The sequence below is a fragment of the Phaethon aethereus genome, assembly GCF_964289735.1.
Source record: "Phaethon aethereus genome assembly, contig: HAP1_SCAFFOLD_109, whole genome shotgun sequence".
NCBI lineage: Eukaryota > Metazoa > Chordata > Aves > Phaethontiformes > Phaethontidae > Phaethon > Phaethon aethereus.
In genome coordinates this window covers 163,229-169,506 of record NW_028113809.1, presented here as the reverse complement: position 1 = coordinate 169,506, position 6,278 = coordinate 163,229, and positions in this window count along the sequence as shown.

Below are 6,278 nucleotides of genomic sequence, written 5' to 3'. Positions count from 1 at the left end.
TTTGACAAAACTTTCCGTGTAAAGGTTTTGATCGAGAATGAACACTCATGAGAGAAAGGCTTGCATCAAAATGTTGACCTTTTCAACATGAAGCAGATATTTTGGCACACTTCCATTTTGCAGTAGTATTTAAATGGCTTTGTTTTCATGCCAAAGCAGAATAAAACAAATTTGGAACTTGAAAACTGTCAGGAAACCAAATTGTTACTCTCTAGCAAGCTCTGCTGATTGCCTTTAACTAGAATAACTTACTTAACTCAGTGCTGGCTTCACCAGGCAATAATTTACCATCATCCACAATGCATTGCCATCAATCCCGTATTATACCACCTTTTCATGACATGGTCTTAGCTTGCTGGTATGTTTTGTGTTTCTTTCCATGCAAAGATATTGTTTTGCTCTTAATTATACCAGTGAAACTGAAAGCAACATTTCCCTGGTTTTGAAATCTGCCCTTCCGAGGTCATTAACATCATGTCTTAGTTACTTTCTGAAGTTGCAAACAACAAACTTATGTGCCTGACTGCACATAATGACAATTACCACAATAGGAATTGCCAGAGAAATAAAATAATTGGTCCTAGCTTGACTAAAATAATATTCAATTATATTTAAGTGTCATAACACACAATTGGAATATTAATATAAAACTTCCGTATACAATTTGTCATTTCAATATCAGGCATTGCTTAGAGTATGTCAAGTCACTGATCTATTTCACTCCATCATTAATCTTTATTTCATATTTTTAAAAAGCAACGTTTGTTGTTTAGATTGATGTAACACAGATAACATAAGCAGGCATATATTTTAGAACATTGAGTGACAACTCAAGTATGCAAGTGGACAGATACATAACCTGAATAATCGTTGTTCAAATCCAAAAATATTTGTTGGAAAAAGGTTTTTGATTATTCTTCTGTAGTTCTACAATAGTAGCTGAAATCCATTTACTGAAGTGGATAGTACTAAGCCTTTAAAAAATACATCAGGGTAGACTCAGCTGAATGTAGCACTTGATCATTGGTGATTTCTAGGCAGGGACTGTCAGAATGTATGGGAGCTCTCCACTGAAAAGCTCAGTTTGGAAATCTTACCTGGAGCATGCAGGTGCACAATTAGTGTTAATAAAATGAAAAAAAAACCCCAATGTTTCAAATGGTTTCCACAGGATATGTAAAAGTGCATTTGAATAAAAAGGAAATCTCATACAGCCATGTCTCCACATATGTGCTTCTCATACAGATTTTTTCCCTTCTTTTTGTCATAATTTCATATATTATATTATCAAGTTTCTACGTAGTTCACATTACAAAAAGTGTGAAACATGAACCTTGATTTGGACTTTCAATATGAGGATGCGTGGTTCAATGAAGTGAAACCTTAAATAGTGTTTTTAAAGCATTTTATTATTATCCTTAATGAATTAATTTATTGTGTTTTCATCTTGTGAGGGTATTGAGAGTCTTCAATCCCTACTGTGGACCCAGTTTCGTAGATGCTGCTGAAAAAAAGAAGAATGGCTATGAAATATGGAAGGATAGTTCTAGAAAATGAAGGCTGGAAAGCAGGCACAGGCAATGCAATAAATACTTCCTTTTGCTGATCTCTCCACATGCTTGGTATTTAATCCAACTAAAAGGAATCACTCATATAAACTTTGCATAGACTTTGGTCTACCTGAAATGCTTCCATATCTTTCTGTATATAAAATTTGGGTCACCAAACCATTGTTGTCAAGATGCATCAAAGAGATCATGGGTGCAGAGACACTTCAACAACATGTACGTGAGGAGGATATCCTCAGGTGCGAAGATCTGGGCGGTGCAAAGACCAAGAGCAGGTGCCATGAGTCTGCTAAAACCCAGCAGCAGCAGCCACCTTTGCAGGCCCTCAGCTCTGCGAGTGAAGTGCTGTGGAACCAGTACGCTTACACTGTTCCTACAGTCCATCTGGTAAATTTGGTTCTCTCTGGTGTAATGCAGACCAGTTTAAAGCTTTTTGTTTTCATAGTTGAAGTTTTCTTTGCCTGCCTCAAGCGCCTGTTTGGAGGGAACTCTGCCATCAGGCAGGACCTGCCTAAACTTTCTTTGGCTGTATGAGTTAAATATTTCTCAGCCTTTCTCGCTTGCAAGACTTTTCCCGCTGTAAACATGCCTAGACTTTAAGGCATCCAAAGCATGGAAAAATCAGTAGTAGTCTTCTATCAGTCACTTCTAAAATAAATACTACAAGACATTGAAGCAATATTTCACACAGGAAAGAAATTGAAGACAGTCTGACACTTTTCACTTAGCACTTTTCAAAAACATACAAGAAAAGAAACTGAAAAAGGCACTAACCTTTGGAAACTAAGAATCCACCTGGAAAAATCTGGTGACCCAAACTGTTGCACTGAAAGCATTTTGAAGATAAAAAGTGTTTTACATAGTAGTTGTAAAGTTGTTCCCTACTACATTGTTTCTGAGACAACAGCTGGACACGTCAGAAAACACTGAATGCTTTTTGGAATTGTGGATGTCAAGCAAAGCAATCTGAATCACAGTTTTATTGTGCTTTTTGAGTTCTGCATTAGAAACCTGCATAAGATCAGCTATTTTTAACAGCAGTTTTTACATGCTAATATGCCTGAGATTGAAGTCTCTGTGCGTCTCTGTTGCATTTTATTTATTTTTAGGCAAGCTACTTAAGGAAAAATTACAGTTGTCAGTCTTAGCCATTTAATCTGTTGCAGCACCTAGACGCTCATAAAAGGGACCATACTATGGCAAACAAGCTTTTCTGATCTTTAAAGTTTTATCACTTTTAGACAGCTTGGCTAATGAATGTTTATGCTTGATGTAAAACTGAGGTCTTTAAACAATTAATAGAAAAGATTCAATATAGTATTTTTTTAATTTTTCTTTTAAATAAGTAAGAAAATAGATTTTAGCAGGTTTTGCAGGTAGTTTGTTTATAACTGTGTTTTCAGAATAAAATCCTTTTCAACTGTCTATAAAGGGTTTGGCAGAAAATAGGCTGGCTAAGAAGCAAAAGCTGATACACAATTTATAATGTTTGTGGAAAAGGTTTTTACAAATTCCTGTCTTGCAATATTTTTATGTGTTTATTTTTTTAAGAGAGGCAGCAACACAAACGATACAGTTAATATTATACAGAGCCAGTGCTCTCTTTCAGATCCTAAAATTTCTATGGCATTTGAGTGAACTTTGAGCCTTCATAGTAATTTTGTAAAAGGTAAGCACCAGAATTCAATATTTAAATCAACTGACTCACGAACAGCAAATAATCAACACTGTTGTTTATTGGTAAAAAGAAGACGACAACTAATGTCTCTCCAATACATCTTTTTGAAGTGATCCTTGTTCTTGAAAGATTCAGAAAATTTAAAAATAAGTTTGATGAATAGCAAAGGGCCATGGGTATGCAGGAAGATGTGTTGCAGAATACATTCCTCCCTTTGTCTTCTGCTCACTTTCCAGTCTCTCCCAAATGCCTAAATCTACTGGAGAGGGGAATTGAAAAGGGTAGGATTAGGCTGAATGTTTGGCACGACTCTGTAAGGATAGCTGCAGTGTAGGACATCTGTTTTGTAAGAACATCTGATTAAAAGGCCAAGACAAGAAACAGGAAAAGCAAAAAACTGAAGACAGAGATACAGAAGCCCTAAGGGACCAGTGGATAATGAAGTCCATAGAAAAGACCAGACCTGCTGGATGGGCTGTTAAAGGCACCAGGCAAGTGTGACCTTGGGCAGAATCATGCCCAACTTTGTAATAGCTCAGAAGGGAAATGAGAGTATCCTGGATCTGATGTTAAAGAGCAAACTTACTATAGGATATTTAAGGGGCACCATTGCGAGTGGTTTAAACTTCTTATGGGATGCTTGAGGGGATTCTGGGAATGTGCAAAACTTATTGGCTGCTTAGGAGAAGGATAAAATGTCAGAAAAGGGAGGAAAACATTGAGAAAAGGGGCAATTACAGAGGGCACTCTGTCCTGGTTTCAGCCAGGATAGAGCTGGTTTTCCTCACAGAAGCTAGTGTGAGACTGTGTTTTGGATTTGGGATGAGGAACTGTTGATAATGTGCTGATGTTTTGGGTTGTTGCTGAGCCGTCAAGGACAGTCCAGCTTCTTGTGCTGGCCTGCCAGCGAGCAGGCTGGGGGTGCACGGGGAGCTGGGAGGGGACACAGCCGGGACAGCTGACCCAGACTGGCCAAAGAGATATTCCCTACCATCCGACGTCATGCCCAGTACATAAACTGGAGTTGGCCAGGGGGCGGAAATCGCTGCTCGGGGACGGGCTGTCGATCACGGGGTGGTGAGCAATTTCTGTATTGGGCATCACTTGTTCTTATACATTCCTTTGTTGGTATTATCATTATTGTTCCCTTCTTTCTTTCTGTCCTATTAAACCGTGTTTATCTCAACCCACGAGGTTTTTCCTAATTCTCTCCCCCGTCCCGCTGTGGGAGGGAGAGTGAGCGAGCGGCTGCGTGGTGCTTAGTTGCCGGCTGGGGCTAAACCACGACAGTCCTTTTTGGCGCCCAACGTGGGGCCCGAGGCTTGAGATAATAACGGTTGCAGGTCACAATATCAGTTTGATTTGCATCATGCTCTCGTCTTTGCTGTACATGTTAAGGATCGGTGTTGGTTTCTGCGGGCTGCTGTACTCTGCAATGATTAGTAATGTCTCGCCTGTGAATTTTGTTTTTAGAGCAGTGACCTTGAGCTTAATGTGGTATCATCTGAGCTCTGTACTAAAGCCGTTACTGTATTTTGGCTACAGTCTTGTGGAGACGATTAGCAATTATACTTCTGCCTCTGAAAGGTTTTTTATGGAGGAAATGCAGAATGGTACCTTTGATACCCTCTATCATAACATTTCCTCCTTCATCACAATAATTTTTCAGTATTTTGAACACCCTTGGCTGGTTAAAATACCTCTATTGCTACTTCTGGGGAACATGGTTTCAGTTTTGTCTAAGGTTGGCAAGCAATTTAAGAATATCACCCGGAGATCTGCCCCAAGGCTGGATAGTTATGAATGGCAGGGTGTGTGGAACAGCATGGGCAAATGCCTGGGGCGGTGGGCACCTCCGGTGTTTTGGAGCTTCACTCCCGAACAAGTGCAGAATCCTGATAAACTAGCAGAATATCTGGAAGAAGTATGCTGTCAGCCTGGCAGCTCCAAGGAGACACAAATCATTGCCATGTGCTGGGGCCTGGCCCATGCCTACCGAACCCTATTTAACACTGTGCAAAGGGGAGAGGGGCTCTCTGGGTCTGATGGCAATGTGGCAGGCACTGTGACTACTCCAACGTCTGTAGCAGGCACTGTCACTACTCCAACCCCCACGGCGGGCACTGCCACTACTCCAACCCCCACGGCGGGCACTGTAGCTACTCAGACTGTTGCAGCTGAACCGGAGGACCAGCCCATCCCGGTATCAGTTGCCCCTGTACAAAAGAAGAAATCTTGGAAGCGGAAGTCAGCTCGTTTAGTAAGGGAGGAGGAAGATCCTGCTAAGAAGGAGCCAGAGGAAGAGAGTGAGGAGGCAGAGTGCTCTGAAGCAGGGCCATCACAAGCACGGAAGAGGGAAGAGAGCGAGTCATCGCTTGAAGAGGAGGAAGAGGAAGAACTTATAAAAGAGACGGTAACTACCCGATCTCTATCCCTGAGTGAATTGCGAGATATGCGAAAGGATTTCAGCCGTCGTCCAGGTGAGCACATTGTCACCTGGCTGCTCCGATGCTGGGATAATGGGGCCAGTAGCCTGGAATTAGAGGGTAGGGAAGCCAAGCAGCTGGGATCCCTTTCTAGGGAAGGGGGCATTGACAAAGCAATTGGAAAAGGTGCACAAGTCCTCAGCCTCTGGAGACGACTCCTGTCGGGTGTGAAGGAAAGGTATCCCTTCAAGGAAGATGTTCTATGTCACCCAGGCAAGTGGACCACCATGGAGAAAGGTATCCAGTACCTGAGGGAGCTAGCGGTGCTGGAAGTGATTTATGGTGACTTGGACAATGGACAATCATCCAAAGATCCAGATGAAGTCAATTGCACGCAACCTATGTGGCGGAAGTTTGTACGGAGTGCACCATCATCATATGCCAACTCATTAGCAGTAATGGCCTGGAAGGACGGAGAGAGACCAACGGTGGATGAATTGGCTGGCCAACTCCGGCAATACGAAGAAAGTCTCTCTTCCTCCCTACGGGCCTGCGTCTCTGCTATAGAGAAACTGTCCCGAGAGTTCCGGCAATTCAAAGAGGATA